Here is a 19,170-nt window from a genome sequence, read left to right as displayed (position 1 = left end):
CTTAAAGAGGATGGCTGAATACTTACCCCTGAGTACAACTTCATTGCTTGATCTAACCCACAGTGTAGAAGTATTTGGGCTTGTTGACTTGCTGCTGTGCTTATGCTCATTGCCACGGTCCATTTATTTTATGTGTGTTGCCCTTGTGTGAAAATCTGCATCTTTACATTTCCAGTGACAGTCTGGTCCACACTGAGTTAATATAAAGTTCTGCAGAGAAACAATAGGCCAGCCTGGTGTTAAAAGGAAGGGAAGAAGAGGTGACTCAAAGTTTAGGGAGTCTTAGAGAAAGTTTACTGTCTCCCGTTGCTCTCCGTTTGACAGAGTTGGCCCATCTAAAACCAACACTGGCCAGCAGCAGTGGGAATCCTTTTCAATCACCATTAGCAACACTTTTATTTCCATCATACTTGACCACAGCAGGCTGCATCCCAGTGAAGAGCATTCCTTTCAGAAAGCCAGCAGACATTCAAGTGCAGCGGATTTACTGTGTGAAAACAGCATTTTTAGGGGCTTCTGAAAATGTTTAAATGAATGCTCTTTTTTTATTCTTTCTCACAGCTTGATTCTCAGCTTAGAAAGCCCTTCTTGCTAAACAATTTTAGAGTTTCCTACAGGAGCTTAGAAGTTAGGTCAACGTTTGCAATATAAATGTTCAGTTGCTGCTGTGAAATTACACATTTCTTAAGGCCTCTATATTGTTAAAACAAATGTTTGTAGCTATTTTGTTCAGGATGAAAGAATTGGCGTTAGCTATGCATATTTTCAAGACGGCAAAAGAATTCTGCAGTCTTTTCATTTCGATGAAACTCTGCAATAATGTTTGCAAGGATTTCTTGCTCTGACTAGGGGGAGAGCTTTACATAGTGCAGCCCTATGCAAGTTGAAAAGAGCCAAAAAGAAAAATCTTCCCCCAGTTTGGCCCTATTTCTAAAACTTTCCATATCTCATTAATCAGGAGACTAGTTTCAGGACAGAGGGAGCCAGTGAAGGGACATAAAGTGAAAGCTTATTTGTTGGAGACAACTAGTAAGAATAAAGTCATTCTCCATTACCAATCATAGCTAAAGCAGAGTTATAAGGAGCTGGATAAATCAGTTCATAGTTCAGTGGAGCACACTCCTTCCCTCCCCAGGCTTCACTCCCCAGACCATATTAAAGTGGCTCTGGGATTGGTTCCTTTCTGTATAGAAATGCCTGGGCTTATGCCAGTTCTGCCTGGAATCAAAGGGAATCTCTCTTCTGCAGTGAAATATGTGACGGGCAATTATGTGCAAATAACTATAAAAGTATGGGTTTTGTCTAGTTCCCATAAAGTCCTTATTTATGTTCACAAACTTTTACTGTCTTTTTCTCTGAAGCTGAAGGTTTCAGGAACAGCTTGTGAACTTTGTGCCTCCCATAATGTATTTTTTCCTGATCCCACTTTTAGGGGTATGGGCTGCCCCTATGATGGGATTTTCACACTCTGATTCCACATACCTCTCCCTACACAGCCTGTAATTGTGTTCCAGGTTGATCCCACATCCCTAAATCAATAGCTCAGTCAACAAGGACAATCTTTTAGAATTACCAGGGAAAACCTGTCATATTTAGGGAGTTTTTCAGCCCACCTATAGGATGAATCATCTCCCTAAGTGATTGTAGCTTGTTGTTAATTATGCAGTCTGGGTGAATCATCCTCTAACTGAGATGCCACCAGTGGAATCAGGGTCAATCCAGGCCTGGAGTGCTCCTGCCTAAAGCTCTTCTGGGCATTCAAAGCAATGGGCGCAAATTTGGTTTGTGTTGATGTGAAAAAGTGATGCAAAATGCAGTCGAAAACCATGTTCTGTGGAACAGTTTGACATACTTCTGCTGTTCTCAGGGAATAAGTGTGGCAACACTTTGGGAGCCACAAACAGAATTTGAATATTAAGCTTTTTAATTGATCCCAGTCCCAATGAAGACAGACTTGACATTATATATTGTATGATCACTGGCACAGCAAGAGTAGTTAGGCAGAGGGGATTGAGTGGTGAGTTCCTGAAAGACCTAATGGAAATTAAAGATGAAAGAGTGCCTCCAGGAAATTATGCTCCCCCACACATGTGGTGTGTTCTTTCTTATACCAAGAATATAGGGAATATTTAATGAACTGGATCTTAAGTCAGTATAGTGTGTTTCCCACAGCAACTATGTGGTCTCCATTAAATACAATAGTGTATTTTTGATGGGCAAACAAATTGGTTTCTTTTGTTTTGTTCTGTGTTGCTGACAGTAGCCAAGAGCTTACATTTTCAATTTCCTACAGTAAATTGTGCTTGTCCACTTTTGAAGAGTACAGAACAAAGATGTATAAATGTGTATGTCAAGGGCGACACTGTGGAAGATGGTGTTCAATAGTGCAGGTTCTGCTGCTTTTGAACTAGACTGAGGTGAATATTTACCGGACAGCCAGTTGTAATTTTTCTGGAAATCGCTGTCCTACCTCAAGTTCTCATGTCATTATGCACTCCTAAATTATAATATTAATATGTTAAAAGGTATTTGGGCTGCAATACTGTATTTAAATGACTCATTCATTCTAGTGCACTACAGACTGTAAGTTAGAACTTCATCATAGATTGGCCAATTCAGACTGGAGGTGAAATGTGCTCAACGAGCATGAGTTTATCTCGTTTCTGCCAAGTAAAACCATTCTTGTTTTAATGGTATTTTCCAGTGTAATGTCTATTATTAGGATGTAGGTGGGAAAGTGCATGTCTCCTGTTTTGGCAACAAAGTCAGTAGCTGCTGGGTGCTGAGATGATTTGAAAGTGCAGCCAATGCAATGTTCACAGTGATCAAAATGGAGCTATTGCTGCTATGTCAACTGCCAAAGATACACAGTTAAAGACTTCATTCAGGGAGAATGAGGAAAATTCATAGTCCCATGACATTAAACAAAGAGAACAGCCAAACCCCTTATTATGTATTTCCTTTTTTCCATTTCTTTGTATGTGTTTTCTCCTCCTTTACACTTCCTTTACACTCCTCTACACAGTCATAAGGGGTCTTTGTTTAAAAGATTTTGTAGGTGTTGGTAACAAAAGCAGCTGAATTTGTAGTTTAATCCATCCAACCAGCTCCTCCTGCCGCAGACAGCTGTTCTTTCCTTTCAAACCCTCCAAAACCACTCTAACTAAATGTTTCATTTTTAAAAAGTGAATCATCAGTCATGACCTTTGCAGTAAGGAGAAGATACTCCTGAAAAATAATTGCAAAATTTCCTTGTATTCCTTTTCAAATGGTTTCTGTTGCTCTTTGTGTAGTGACTGTCCTTTTTCTGCACCTACCAGTTCTTCTTACTATCTTCTTTTTCATCCTCTCTCAAAACATGCTGACACTTTGTCTTCCCACTTGTATCATGTTTCCTGGCTTTTTCCCTTTCCATCTTGTTTCCATAGGCCTTTCCTGGTACCACTGAAATTAATGCATTTTGGCAATTTCTGTCTATAACAAAGACGGATGCTGTCTAAGTGCTGCTGCACCTGGCCCAGTAGCAAATGTATCAGGTTGCCTGTGAAACTCCATCATGCTGGTGCTCTACAGGAAAACCAGCACTGCTTTGGTTAGGTTAGCTGGGATGTACATCATTGCTAAAGAAGGGGTAGGGATGTATGGAAAATTAAATCAAACTCCCAACATGAATTTGAGATTGGCTTCCTCCCAGCTCTGTTCCTTAGGCTGAGATCTTTAGCAGGCACATGCTGGAGGAAGGATCAGGAAAGAAGGGAAAAGATAAAAGCTTTAAAAGCCCTGAGGCAAAAGCTTAGCTGTCCTCTGCGGTAGTTTCTTACTCTCTGAAAACCTCTTGCTTTCAGCTACTGAAGGAGTACTCACCATTACAATTTCTACTTTTTTTTCCCTTTCTCTCAATTGAAGTATAAATACCAGTCTATCCTAGTAAAGTAGTTTGACTTTTGGAACAGACAAGGGCTAAAAAGTTGTTTGGAAAACTTTACAATAATATATAAAGAGCATGTCACCTGCCTTGTCTCCACACTGGAGAGCTGTGTTACAAAATCTCTACATGAACTGTTGACTTAAGCTTCCTTTTTTAGGTAAAATAAGATTGTCCATGTAAACCAGACAAGGCAAGCCAATCGGAATCTTAAAAAAAAAGGATCAGAGGTTGTGAGATGAAGGATCACAAAAAATGGATTGGAAAAAAAATGTCTATACTTTGTCCTGGACTTATCCCCTGTAAGCACTTTAGTGATGCATTAGAAAGCCAGTAACCCTAAGCTTTTTCTTTTCTGTAGAAACCAAGAGGCATCTCCAAAGAGTGATTCTGCTCAGCTAAAACCTGAGTCAGCCTGTGCACATAAAACATCTCCCTTTCTTGATGATAAAGGAAGAAAAGGGACACTAATTTTCTACTCATTTTCTACTTTTGGTATTTCAATCAAATGCTTAAATTTGAAAAGGATTAAATTGGTCCTTTATATATACTGTGTGGTTACAGTGTGTATGAATCTGGAGAGAGAAAATAGGACTTTAGAACGAGTGACACAGGGGAAGTCTTTGCTTTTAGCCATGTTCAGTACACAGTGGTAATAAGACAATGTTAGAGGCTAAGAGTTAGGATGGCTTAGGAGGAGACAGCCAGATCATCTCTGGGTGTACTGGAGACTGGGGTAGATAGACTACGTGCAAACCTCTGTTTCTGAGAAGCTTGACAAATCAGGGATTTTATGCCTAAATTTCCTTGCTCATTGTCATTAATAATTTGCAGTGAAAGCAGACAAAAAATAAAATTCATTCCATGTTAAAAAAACCGCCCTAAATAATTTTATATTTTCTCTCAGATATTTGTGCAGGACCAGCAGGGTCATAGCAATCCTTGAAAAGTTAGAGAATTTGTCTGCTAAGAGACCACTGCTCTCCCATTTGTTTATTGCTTCAAATGACACCTTAAGCACTTACCATGTTGCTGAGGGTTGTCTATAAATCTTATACCAAATTTAGAAGACCATCTGTTGAAGAAATTCTGTGTAAGGAGCTTTCTTGGAATGCAGCATTGATGAAACTGCACCTCTACCATCATTTGAAGCACTGCTTCCTCTGCAGAGTAGGGGCCAGGATTGGTTTTCTGATGAGCAACACAAACCTCCAGCGAATCCGTAATTTGCAAATGTCTGTTGATTGAATCTGTGTATTAATGGTTATAAGGATCTTCCTCCTTCAGCTATAAATCAGATTTTATGGTATTAATTCATAAGAAATGATTAAAGCATCCCAAATAGGTATAGATTTACAGGTTTAATATTAGCTGCTTGACTGGCATCTCCTCTTGATGTTGTAGTGCCAGAAGACTGATTGGAGTGTGTTCATTTTTATGGAGTTTTTCTTCATTAATAGCCTGTTTCTGACTCCCTCAAACATGGAGAGAGTTATTTGTTCTGAATATGAGGAACTGTAGGTTAAATGTTTTCCTACATTTCACATTAGTTACAGTCCTGTATTCTCAGTCTTAATCAGCAACTCACTGCTGGGATTGAAATAGCAAGGCAGTTAGGTTATCCTCATGATGAGTTTCTGAAAAGTCAGGGAGGTCCACTGTGAAGAGTGTGCTGACTGCTGAGTTCTGGCCTTTTTTATTTTCTTTTTCATGAGCTTGCAAAAATTATTTCCATTTTGAAGAATGTGAAGTCTTTATTAATAAACATAATCTTCCTAGGGATTTGGAGACATGACAGCACAGACAACTGGGATAACAATTTAGAAAATGTTTTCCTAGGTAGGATGCAGCAAAGAAGAAACGAAATATTGTAAGAGAATAGTTTGTGAAATAGCACTTGTGTATTGGAGAGGGTAGAGGGCAACGTAGAAGGGATCAGAGACATAGTAATTTGGTCTGGGAAGGTCCTAGATGGTCAGAAGAATATGGTTGACTTGTATAAAATAAGAAGAACTTTGTTGAATGACAGTTGAATTCCAGTGTTTTGATGTCTAGATGTGTAAAACTTGTATATCTCTAAGTAACCACATTTCTACAGCAAACAAGGCTGTGTAGACATCTCAACTTTAATCTTTTAAAAATAAACATTGCTGCAGAACTACCTCCATGTTTAATCCAACTCTTTTGGCTAATAACAAGCTTGAGGGTGCTCCCTTTGATTTAGATATAAACATTTTTCTTTTCTGTAAGGCACTGTACCTTTTGATCTCCTGAAAATGAGATGCTTTTTTGATGTCATCTCTCTTTTATGGGTCACACTGCTATTCAGTAAACAGTGAGATCCCGACACTACTAATTTCTCAGATTGCTCAAACCTAGTTCATTAGGCCACTTAGGGATGAGGTGTGGTCAGTTTTATCCATCAGGATGGAACACAGATAAAATCAGTAGTTTCCAAACTGATGCACAGATATAAAGGTTTGCCAAGATTTACCTGATCTTGAGAATTTTTCTTGCTTTGATTCAGCTATTAAATCATGTTAGAAGAAGTTCACTAGTCAGAAACATATCATCAACTGATGGTGTGACTGGCGGGAGTCAATGCAGTCATCCACTGTGCCTGAAGAACTGTCCCTTTTCCTGGACTTTGTTCAAAATCTCTTTCTGTAAAAAGCAGAAGCAGTGTCATTGCCAGTGCAACATGGTATAGTTGCTGGTGGGAGGGAAAGACTCTTCATGATTGACTTTATTTAAGAAATGTACATGGTATAAGAAGTTGTGGACTCTTCTGGTTTTCCTTCCAAGAAGTTGATGTGCAAGTGAATTATTGCTACCGCAGAGAAACAGAAGAAGTGTAATATTAGGATGTTTATATTTAAAAGGTGATCCATGCATAGTGCCTCGAGGATCTTGTGATGAGATGTCACATCAAATAAGAAATACAATACTCAAATTCAGTTGTCATGAAAAGAAGGTTTTACTTTGACTCTATTCCAGCACTGAAACCATTCCAGAAAAAGTCTCAGTTTCAGAATTATTTTTATTTTGCTTTGAATGAAGTTCACATACATTAAATGAAAAAACTTCATTTTGTGATTAGAGAAAGTAGCTCAAAGAACATTTTAATGCTACTTGCTCTTACTTTTGATTTCATGTTCCAGAAATGTCTGTGGTGCTTGCTAAAGATCATAAAACATCATCAACCTCTCCTTTGCCATGCATAATGAAAGCCAGGATTTCAGCAACACTGGAAAGAAGTTTTATTTACATTGAACAAAGGAAAACAACTTTTTGAAAGACCAACATTAATCATGAACAGTACAGTAAATCACAATGTTTTCACAGAAAAACACAATCAGTGTTTTTACTCTAGCCAAAGAACTGTTTTTTGATTCTGAGAATAACAGTATTAATATTTAGAAGGCCCAATGCTGTTTACCCTTGGTTATTTCAATGATACTTTTTAATAATATCTAGATTCTTACTTATTGTCTTCTTTGAGAAATCCATTTTTCTTACAGTCTGAATGTAGTTTGAATAGGTGTGTGAGATTCCCAAGGATGTCCCCTGAGACAAGTCAAAGGCTTGCCACCTTTCTGTTTCATCAGTTGATTCCAGTTTTTAGTCCTTCAAAAGCATTTTGATGAAAACATTGCATCTTCATGTCTTGAAATTCTACATTTCCTTCTCCACCTTCTTTGTTTACTGATCCAAAGAGAACAGTTTTTTGAGTGTTCTCCAAAGAACATGCTTCTTACAATAATAATATTGATCATTAAATATGTTACTTGTAAGAGCTCCTTGGACATCTTCCTGGTAGTTCCCTTCTGATATGATCTGTGGGTATTTACATTAAAAATCTGTGACTGCTTGAAAAAAATGGATTACTATCATAGTGTTTCCTGGTCTGTTGTTTTTCATATACCTAGGAAAGTCCCATCCTACCTAACACTAGTCTTTTTGGCATTGCCCTTTAATCGCTGACACTCATCTGATCAAAATGGGGCAGAAGTTGCCAAGTTCTAGTATTTCCCTGCTTTATTTAATTAATATTTAATATTATTTATTATTATGAAGAATGTCCTTGTCTTCTTGTTCCTGAATGTTTTCTGTACATCCATTTGTGACTATTCCCCAAGATAGTGTGTGTTCATTATTAGTGGAGCTTTTAAGCAGATCTAGGCTCCTGTTCCATAATTACCTATTTTTCCCTCTTTTTCAGTCATTCTTCTGTGATGGCCAAATGCATTTAATGACATAATAATGTCCCTTGGTAGATTTGCTCTCATTATCTTAAAGTGAATGTTTATAGACAATGGAGTCAATGTGCCAGTTAAAACAGCTTTTGATTTTGCTTATCTGAAGCCAAAGTTCTGGCCCCTTGTGCACAACCAAGCTATGTGTAAAAAGATATCCAGCTCTGAATAAGATCACTAACATCTGTTGCTGCACATAACATTTAATCTTAAAACACCATCAACAACAACAAAAATCAGGCAATCAAAAATGCAGAAGTGGAGAAACATAGGTGCTGTGAGTGCAGCTTCAATTGCTCTTTACTGCTGCCACAGTGGTGTTCTCCTCTCAGCTGCAGTAATCCACCCTCGGGAGACCCTCAGGATTATACAGGGAAAGGAAAAAAAAAAACTTTCTGAGAAGAGCAACCCGAAATGCTGCCATTCCCTCTCATCCTCTGGGCATTTTGGTTCCAGCACAAAGCAGGAGTAGAAAGGTGATAAGTGAGAGAGGTACTGAAGTGGTCAAGAGTGTTTATTAAATAGTCTCTGATATACAGAGATTAACCTGACCTTTATGGTAAAATTAGCTCTTAATCACTCCAGTTTGCTCCTGATGGTATCCAAATACAATAGGGTATTTTCTCTTCTTTGTGATACTCCTAAGAGATAAAGATGATTGCAATTTTCCAAATGTCCTGAGAAACAGAAAGTATCAGCCATTCCTTCAGGTGTTCTTTGCATTTGTCATTGAGACAGATCTTGACAAATTTGTTTTTCTTTTCCTTTCTCTGTTCTGAGAGCTATGGTGTCTCCTGAATCAGGAGCTGAGTAAGGTACCTGGGCTTTACACAACCTTTCAAAATGCTGGGACCCCTACCTTGGAGCTTTTTCAGAAAGCTTGGGAAGAGCTCTGCTTCTAGATAGATGTATTTTTTCTTTTTGTAGATGGCAGATGGTCTTGGCTTGTCACAAAAGTGTCCAACGTGCCTGGAGTGGGATAACCATTGCCAACTGAGTCACAACCGTGTGTACTCATGAATTCTTGATAACTTTGCTGAAACCTCACATATTCTCTTGACTGTTTTTCTTAGTCATAAGGATTCTTCCATGATTCACTGAGTGCTCTGTCAGACTTACATTTGTTGTGCTCCACTGACATGTGTCTTGAAGCTATGCTGCTTTTTAAATACAGGTTAAAAATAGCATGGCAATGATAATGGGAATAATATAAAAGACTGATGAAATAAAGTAAATTAAAGTTTAATGCTAGCAGTAGAAGTTAGTTCTGACATTTCAGTTATAGCATTCTGTCTTCTAGAGTTTTAAGTCCTTGAAGATGGAAATGTTTATGGAATTTTGTTGTATAACATTGCTGTTTTAAATGTACCTGCTGATCTGCTGCTATTATGCTCCACATCCCCTTGACTGCTCTGAATTTTCATACATTTCACAGGAAGTTCATCATAGTCTTGCACAGGCTGTTGTGTCAAATGGAAATTCGGAAATGGAAATTCATGTCCTTTCCAGGAATCACGGTTAATGAACTTGCCCCAGGATTTCCTACGTGATTTGTGTTCAGTACCTGTGGTTATACACTAGAATTCCTTGCAGTGAAACAGATGTTTGTCATACGGTCCTAAACATCTAAATCAGCCTGGTCTTTCTGACCACTTTGTGTGCCAAAGAATTCAGTTATGGCTCTGAATGGGCCTGGGCCACAAAGCTGTGAGACGAGCTTATTTAACAGAAATTCTAGAGTGTTTGGCACGTTATGTTTACCAGGGTGAGGCGAAAGGGAATGAAATGCAGTCCTGGAAAGGGAACTGTCATGAAGATGACTCACTGCAATCAAACACTTTGAGAAAATATGGACTCTAAATGTTATGTCTACAACTAATTAACTTTATTTATTGTAGGACCTATAGAAATACAGAAACTGTGAAGTTTAGGAAAAATTAAATTAGGTTTTCAAACAAATGCCAGGCTGCCCAGCATTCCTTTTTTTTTGAAAAAACTCCAACAATCTCTTTGCCAAGTAAAGTGAAATATGCTAAAATGCAAATGTTGAAGTGTTTCAAGAAGGAAATTCAGTCACTGACTCAAACCTTGCTTTAAAAATTTAAATGTTAAAATCATCCAGGTTTCAAACTGAAAAGTAGGCTCGTATATACACAGACTTTATTTAATCAGAAACTTTGACATTTCTACTTCAATCCCCTTCTCTTGACACTGTATTTTCCCCCATTGAAACATGCACAACTTTCAAAATATACTCAAATAAGCACACTTGCACTAGACCTGACAGACTTAGTTCAAATTGTGACTATGTATGTATATATGTATGTGTCATAAAATAAATAATGATTTTTTCCCCACTTTATTACTAATGTCTCAATAGTGTTTGAGTATATTTGCATAAGAATTCCAATACTTCTTGTGCAATACTTGCATAAGAATGCAAAAGATACCACTAGATACTTGATGCTATATGCTCTTGACTATAAGGATGAGCAGGATAAAGATTCAAATTCCTGAATGAAAATATTGTGATCTTCAATGCAGTGTGTGTAAGAGCAACAAATAAAACCAAGTGATGCCTCATTGGTGCCCAGGGATAGAATAGTCCATGTGTTCTTTGTCTAAGTATTGATGATTTGTTAATGTCATCAAAATAAGAAAGAGAGGAGAGGAGAGAAGAGATGGATGTACCCTGTCTTTACAGAGGATGAGTATCTGAAGGGCCAAATCCTCTATGGGACAGCAAAAAAGTGCCTTTCCAAGTAGGTCTTAGGAAACAATTTTTCTCTGCAAAAGCTACTGATCCTCATACAGCACTGAGAAAATAGATTGAGTAGTCAGGAAATTAGTGATCTTAGACAAATTAACACTACATAGCACAATCCATTTCAACTTCAGATCTTGGAAAAGCTGTTTGAAGACTGACTTCATATGCAAGCAGTAGGCTGGCACTCTTTTTTCCTCATCCAGATAATAGTCCCGTCTCTTGGCAAGCAAAAACCTGCCCTGTGAAATTCTGCATCATTTGAAGACCAGTCCAGGAAATCACGGCTCTGCTCACCAGCCGGCATAGTGAAGTGGACATATGAAGGGGAAGAACCTCTTTTTTCAGCCTGGTCAGGGCAGTGTCAGTGCAGCACTGAGTCTAAGTTCACATGGAACCCCGCCAATGCCTTCGGGCTCCTTCGTAGAGAATTTGTGCACAGGAGCCAAGAGAGGGAAGCCCTGAAAAAGAGTTGTGGCCAAGACTATAGATATCAAGTCAAGGTCTGAACAAAGCACTTTGCTGACCAAATTTGGATTGTCACCAATTGCTTCTATTTAATGAGACCCTGTGGAAAGCAGTTCCTTACACTATTAAACTTCCGAAAGAGGAGGAGCAGAGCCTCTAGGTCAGTGATTAACCAACTAGAATAATGAATTGTGTGTGAGACACTTTGGGGGATAGATATGATTCAGTTCGTGGAAAAAACGAGGTGTCATTTCATTTTTTTTTTAGGGATGTAAGTTTATAACTAATTTTTGTCTCTCCTTGCCAGCATAACAGTTTGAATGTTAATTTAATTTTGCAGAATATCATTTATGTAAATGTAATTAGAAGGGAAACATGATCGGGAGATGCATAGGACCAAAGAAAATTTATTACTCCAAGGGGTATTGCTCTAATCATTCAACTGCAATATTGAGTTTCCCAAGATTTAATCTAAAAGCAATAAATTACAAAAGGCTTATGTCCTGCCCAACAAAAAGCTGTCATGAACCCAAGTTTCTGTGGGGAAAAAATTCAACTTCATTTCAGCAACAGGCTCTCCTCGTTTACACATTCCTTTTATGATTCCAGTCGAGTCAAAGTAAAATGAATACAAAGTGAGAGTTAGAACACTTTCCCTGAATATGTATGTACGTCTGTTGGTGATTGTAATAATCAGCAGTTCAAGGCACAGGGACTCTGTTATCTCAGGCAAAATTAGGAATGCAGTCGTGCAAAGATACCACTGTAAATTCTTCTCCCCACCTTCACATGACCCTTTGATTTAAGGGAAGGCAAACTTGAGTCTGATTAATTCCAGTGTCCATATGAATGTCTGTTGCTAATGTGCTGTTGTCTTTGTTCTGCCTACAAAATGAATGAGAAGAAACAAGCTGTCCTTCTGCCTTTGTTAGTGACTGCAACCTACGTGCTCTGTGGAAAACACTGTCCATGTGGGGAAGCCACCTTGTTGATTCTGATGGTCTGGATTTACTAAAGAGACAATTTTGTGAAGTGGAATGAAAAACAAATCAAGTAATATTTTTGTGCTTACTTCTCAAAGCCCTTGAATAGCAGTTCATTTGTTCAAGGAGAATCTCTCCACTCGAGTAAATCTGCAAGAAAATTTGTCAGGAAATAAACAACAGCTAGGCAAAATAAAAATTGGTAAACTCCCTAATGTGTAGGCTAAAACACTGTTAAATGTTGGGGTTTTGTGGTGCAATTTAGTATGAAGGCTGATGCCAACATTACACTTCTCTGGAAGTGGAGTAATTAGTACAGGAAATAGGTTTCTTATGTTTTATTTAGCCAAGTTCATCTCTGGTTTAACTCCACTGTAGCCTGCATTGTTTGTTCTTATTTCCCAGTGTTTCTCTGTGTAATTCTTCATATCATGACCTTTAATTCACTGTTTGTTTTTTATTTTAGGTAGGGGCCATAGTTCCTCTCTCAATTTGTTACTATCAATTATGTCATAAGTCTTCATTTCTTGGCTTGCAAAGCGAAAACCATCAGATCTACAACAAGGTTTTACAAAGTACTCATTGGCAGGTTTACAGATTCCCACAGCTGTACATGGGACACAGGGAGAAGCACAGGGCTGCAGTCTCAAAGGCACGGAGAAATAAAACTATGAGAGGACTGGGGAAAAATGCAAGGAACAGAGAAAAACAATTCTTGTAAAAGCAGGGAAGGAGGGCCTCAACATATGAACTGCTCATTTCCATGTGGAGGAAAAGTACATCTTAGGAGGATGGCTGAAAGCAGTAACAAGCAGTCCAGAGAGTGAGAGAAAGTGACTGGACTTGTTGGGACATACAAACAAGCTCGTGAGGTTCAGAACCTGCTTCTCACCAGCAAAGTCAAGTCAATTACAAACATGATTATTGAAATCAAGTCAGTATCCTTTTCGTTGTCCCAAGCAAGTTCTGGAGATAGTGACTGTGGCTGAGATGGCTGTGAGGATGTGGGTGCCCAGGTCAGTGCTGGTTCCATGCTATGATGGCACTGGGTAGACAGGGAGATACCTGCCTTCTCCTCTACTTCCTGCCTCTTGTACTTGTTGCAGAGATGAGGTCCTGTGCTGGGAACTTTTCTTACAAGGCTGTTTCCCTGTAGCAGACGCCTCAACTTTTGTTTCAGTTCAGCTAACCCAAAGTCAAACTGAAAGGAGGAGACGGTTCAGTAGATTCATAACAACATTCACAAACATCAGCTTTTGTTCTGTAGGGTACTGGTGTGAAGCTATTAGAGTTGTAATTCTCCACCCACAGCTTTTTAGGGAGGTCCAAATGTGTGCAGCAGAACATAGGACAAACTTCTGTGGGTACACCTAATTATTAGCAGTCAACATGCACAGTATTAATCATCTCATCCTTGATTGTGCTCAAGTGCATCAACAGATCAGGACAACCTGAACAGAAAGCTGCAAGTTTCCGCTGTATAATTGCATTGAGGTTGTGTCACAGCCAGGGTTAGTTCCATGGCGTTTTGAAGCCAGATCAATAGAGAAGGACAAAACTGCAGAGCAATGGTGGGAAGGGTCCTGCCTTGGTGATCTATTGGATAGACGGACTGCAGGATGTAGTACTAAGATGCCTGAGATGTATTTTTAATTTCACAAGATGTAATTGGTCTAGTTGTGAAATAATGTCTAAGATTTTTGTCTCTTTAGTTTTTGTATAATGCAGGAAGGAGAACCCTGTGTCATGGAAAATATTTTTTGCCCAAAGTCAAGACTACTGTTCTATAATTCCTTAAGAGACATACATGAAGATTTTATTAGTCAAAGATGATCTTCCTAGATCATCATAATTTATTACAGTTCTTGTGTTTTCATTCCAATGAGATTTATAATTATAAACTGGTAATTAAAGAGGCTCCACTCTGTAATTCCATAGGAATTCCACTGTGATCTGACATTAATTAGCAACCAATTATAAATTATGATATAACTTTTACAAAACCCACTAGTGTCTGGATGCCTTCTTTCAGTTACAAGGAAATGTTAGAAGAAATTTTGCCTTTGTAAGATGGAGCCTTGTTCAGGTTGATCAGTACTACCATGGGCTGTGAACAGGTTTTCATGATGCAGCAACTACATGTTATCCTCATCTTTCTTGTAAGAGGCATTTTTCTCACAGGATTTCAACCTTCTGTCATGTCAACAAGAGTGCATTCTTTGATGCTTAGATTTTATCTGACTTGTTATATAAATTGGAGTGATATGGTGCATTGCTTGACGACTGATGCAAGCTCTTCTGCCTTGAAAGTGTATTTTAAATAATTGCAGCCAATCAGAAAAAAGAGGAAAATAGGTACAGGCTCCACTGAGAATATCTGTGGAATAGAGAATATGTGGCAGCAGGCTAAGGGGATAAACTTTCAAAATTCTGGCATTATTTCACCATATGCATTAAAGATCTGTTATCTAATGAAATGTATATGTTCCCAAAATCTGACAGGTGAAATTTTACCTAGAGATATGTTGGTAATAAAACACCTGATGCATATGGATAATCAAGACTTAACACTTTTTTCCTTTTTTTTCCCTGCTTTTCTTTGTATCTTTTACATTTTTAATTTTTTTTTTTGTGAACTCAGATCAGTTACCACCATTAAGCTTGTCAGAAAGAAGTGGGGAGTGGGATAATACCCAAATCCATTACTTGCAAAAACATGTAGAGAACAAGAGACCTAAAAGGAGAAAACAGATTCTTTTTGCATGGATGAAATCATGAGGTAAGTTTTCAAAGTCTTTTCCTGCAGATTAATTTCCACCAATGCCACTAAACCTAATGAAAATCACATGTGTGTTTCTAAATATTTCTTAGTGCACTTCTCTCTTACCTCTTTGCGGCTTCTCCCTATCACCTCCTGCAACTCTTTTGATTAAACCTCCAAGATTTTTCCCAAGAAATATGGCATCTGATCTCAGTGGAGTTTGTACAGGCAGCAGAATAAAAGGAAGTGTGATCTTTAAGCCATATCCACATCCATCTTCTGTCATAAAGTGTCTCTGATCTGAGCACGAAGCTGTTCAGGAAACTAAAAGTGTGGCTTATTTAGCAGCCACATTTTGTTGGCTTTGTACTGTCCACTGTTTTTCAGGGTCATTGTGGTTGCATGGATGTACATAATTTATTTTTCCAATTTTTGCCATTTTACAGAAGGGAAATTTATGGGAGCAATCCTCTTATTTAAACTCAGGCAAATTCAACAGTCTTGACCAAGATATAGTCTTGATTGTTGTGTTCTCCCTCATTAAAGGGACTGCACCTATTCTTATATAAAATAGATGAGATTTCAGCTTGGAAATTCCCGTAAAAATCTCATTCTTTTATGTTGCATCTAACTTGTTATCAGGATATCTCTGAACATCTTTGCCAGTAAACCAGAGATGTGTCACTGACAGCAAGGAGCAGAGTGCACCTTTAACTTAGGGAAATGTTAAAAACTCGCTCAATCAGATCAGCATCAGCAGTGACTCAGACTGTTGGACCCAGAGAGTACACATGAACTAAACTTCTTGCTTTTACTTATAAGTATCCCTAAAAGACATGAATTTTTTAAGATCTGGCTACATGCATTTCAGAAATTAATATATTCTCTTGGTTCTGTGCCTAAGTAAGATTCAGAGGAATTTGGAGAACAGCTGGACACTAAAGCTTTAGGAGTCCAGCATCAAAGCAGGGCTCATAGTAACCAACATTCTGTCAGCAAATCCTAATGCTCTATATTTAACCTACTATTAAAACTTTTTTTCTTTATTTTTGCTTACCTTAATCTCAAACTTTGGGTTTTGTATGTTTGCAGGACAAGGCAAGCTCTTAAAGCTATACAATTTGTCTCACTTCTTTTGTTTTAGTTCCATGTTGATTTGATGGCATCTGAAAGGACAAATAAGAAAGGCAGGTATTATATTTCAAGGAGAGAGTTATAAAAGTCTGAACTGCATCCGAAGTATATTTTACTCCTAATAATGAGAACTGGATGAACAGCATTTAAAAAGATATGAACCTGCCTCAACTACATTGGTTCATATGTAACTGCTCTAATGCAGTTCTCCAAAGAATAATTGATATTATATAATAATAACTGGCAGTTTATGTCATGAAAGTGACACTTGACACTTTCCTGCTAACCAGTTTAGCATCATCAATTAAAACATCACTTGTGTAATAACATTTTAGTAACAAGTTTAATATCATAAATTATGACATCACCTTCTTTTATGGCAGCAGGGTTGAATAAAAGGTTTTCTTTAGAAAAGTGAAAACCTGAAAAAAAAAATGGAAGAAGCCTTAACATTGCCTTGCATTTCGTTTTTATAAAAGGTACATATGTTGTATTCTTCTGGCCACTGTCCTCGTAAGGGAGGATCTGAAAGCTACAAACAATGGTGAAATAAAAATTGAGGTGAACTTGCTTCAGATTAACACAGAAAACCACCCAGTAGACAGTAGTGTCCTTTGCATCATACCAATGAAAATCTTTGAGAAATGGAGAAGAAAACATGGACATTCTCAAGGAGCCTGATGAACTCAATTATAGTGCAGTAATATTTCCTGAGATGTGGTGTGAAAGTTCAACATTGCATCATTACCCAATAGTCAGTGTTATTTTTCTTTATGGTGAGTGGCTTTGAAGTAATCTTTTTTTATATTATTCTTCATGGAATGGTCCAATTTTGGCATTGGAATCTGATATTCAGACTCTTCTGGACACTAGATTTTATGACTCTTAGTGATTTGAATCCTGAGTTGGCAAAAGGCTCACTTTATTCATGTCTATTTAGGCTTATGGAAGCAGACAAGAGTCAGACAGGAATTGAGTTCACAGGATTCCCAATTAAACAAATGTCTCTATGAATGTGTGTCATTGCAGGATTAACTGCAAGGAGTCAAATATTGGCCATATATAATGTTTTCAGAGCTGACTTTCTAAAGGCACATAGCATCAGCTTCACTCTCTTCCAAGGTCAAAAAGTGTTATCAGTGACCACAGCCACAAGCAGAACAAGCCATAACCAAGCATTTTCAAAAATTTTCCTTTTTTTTTCTTTTTTTTCTGGAAGCTGCATCTTTATCATATTAAGTTGTGCTGAGCTCTACTGGGACTCTATCCGGAGATAATGGTTATTCTTTAGTGCTTGTATATAAACAAAACTTTGTACATGTAGATGTTACCTGTGAGTTCATGTGCTTCTCCCATGGCTTGCTTTTATATCAGATTCTTGGTTTGGATTTCAAGGGTTTGAAAAGTGGGGAAAGAATCCTAGATAAGAAGTCAAATTCACTTTGTAAAAAACTGGACAACTGTTGTGTATTTACTGGGGCAGAAACACTTCCCTGAACAATCCAGAATGATTTCCCTTGTTAATTGTCAGACTGTAAATCCAGGATATGATAAATGGGTACCACATGGCATCTGGGCAACTGCTCTGTACTCTGTGCTCAAGTGTCCAGTGCTCAAGAGATGCCCTAATTCCAGCAAGAAGGTGATAATTCAGTAAGTATGAAAACACTTCTTAAATGACACACAAAATTTTAAGCAAATCTATGTAAATTGACAGTGCATATCTTAGTGGTCTCCTGAGGATGCCATGATTTACCTACCCTCTTCTCAACATTTTTTCTAAAGTTTTTTCCCCCATGAATATTTATGTCGATGCCTCATTTGCTGACTGAATTTCCACTCTGTTGGAATTATGCTTCCCCATAGTACATGCAGGAAAGGTGAGCTGTTAGAGGTGAGAAAAAGATACTCCATGACCTTTAGGAAATAGCAAGTGGCACTAGATAAAACCTATTCTGTGAGGGGCTACTTATGGATTTGTTGGGCATAATTACAAAAAAATTATTATCTCACTGCAACAATTAACTTGTGGTAGATCACAGTTCAAATCTCCAGAAACGCTGAACTTTCACAAATTGTCTTTGCCCATTGCCACTCTAAGGCAACGAGTAATTCTTAAAATAGGCATGAGTGATAGATACCACATAATTCGAGTTATGAGTATGGACTTATTTACAGCTAGCATTTTTTTTTAAGTGAGTTGTAAATGTTAAGGTGCTAGAGTCAATGCTTATAAATGTGTTTCCTTGGTAATAAAGCTTTCACTAAGCATGTTATCTATCTGTGATCTCTTATATTCAGACAAGAAATTATTTGCTCTGTATGTTATAGGTCTTGTGCTTTAAAATTGAATCCTCTATTGACTAATGGCTGAGAAACATAGAAATCAAATCCACAGCTGTTTTTTCTTAAAAGTAGTTTTGGCAAAAGCAGCGAAGGCTTTAATGCAGTAGAAAAGTGTGCATTTTTAAAAGTTGTTCTACTTCCTATTTTCTCTCTACAATACTCCCTGAAGTTAAGAGTTTTCTTGTGTTTCATCTTGCAGTTTCAGCAGAATAGGGCTTTGATTTTGCATGCCCCTCTACTGCCAACTAAATGCAAAGAAGATGTTAGTTTGCAGGGGTACACATAATAAAGAAGTAAACACACAGAATTAAATCCTTCTGGGACAAAAAAAGCAATTTATCTGATGACTGAAACAGTGGTGGTTGGAAATCTCTTCAGTAGAGACAAAGAAATTACTTGGAAAAAATGAGGTGAGACAGAAAGACTGAGCAAAATCCTCCATGCACTGATAAATAATGTCACTTACATTAGAGTGAGAAATGCTGGTCCAGTTGATATCAGTGTGAGTTTTACCATTCTTTCCAGTTAATATT

The 19,170-nt window shown here is 37.8% G+C and overlaps 1 protein-coding gene across 6 annotated transcripts in view; it reads left to right on the top strand.

Moving 5' to 3' along the window:
- LOC148224178 (uncharacterized) overlaps nucleotides 1-19,170 on the top strand; it is a 470,521-nt gene that overhangs the window by 345,978 nt on the left and 105,373 nt on the right. For 3 of the 6 annotated variants that reach the window (XR_015802136.1, XR_015802134.1, XR_015802133.1), the window contains one exon: nucleotides 15,038-15,175. The exons of the other annotated variants lie outside the window; for them this stretch is intronic. The gene's annotated coding sequence lies outside the window, so the exon portion shown is untranslated. The remainder of the gene's footprint in view (nucleotides 1-15,037; nucleotides 15,176-19,170) is intronic. 6 annotated transcript variants of the gene reach the window in all.

This window comes from Sturnus vulgaris, chromosome 3, assembly GCF_052056855.1.
Source record: "Sturnus vulgaris isolate bStuVul1 chromosome 3, bStuVul1.hap1, whole genome shotgun sequence".
NCBI lineage: Eukaryota > Metazoa > Chordata > Aves > Passeriformes > Sturnidae > Sturnus > Sturnus vulgaris.
The sequence above is the reverse complement of the archived record's forward strand: the minus strand, read 5'-3'. Positions and strand labels throughout refer to the sequence as shown.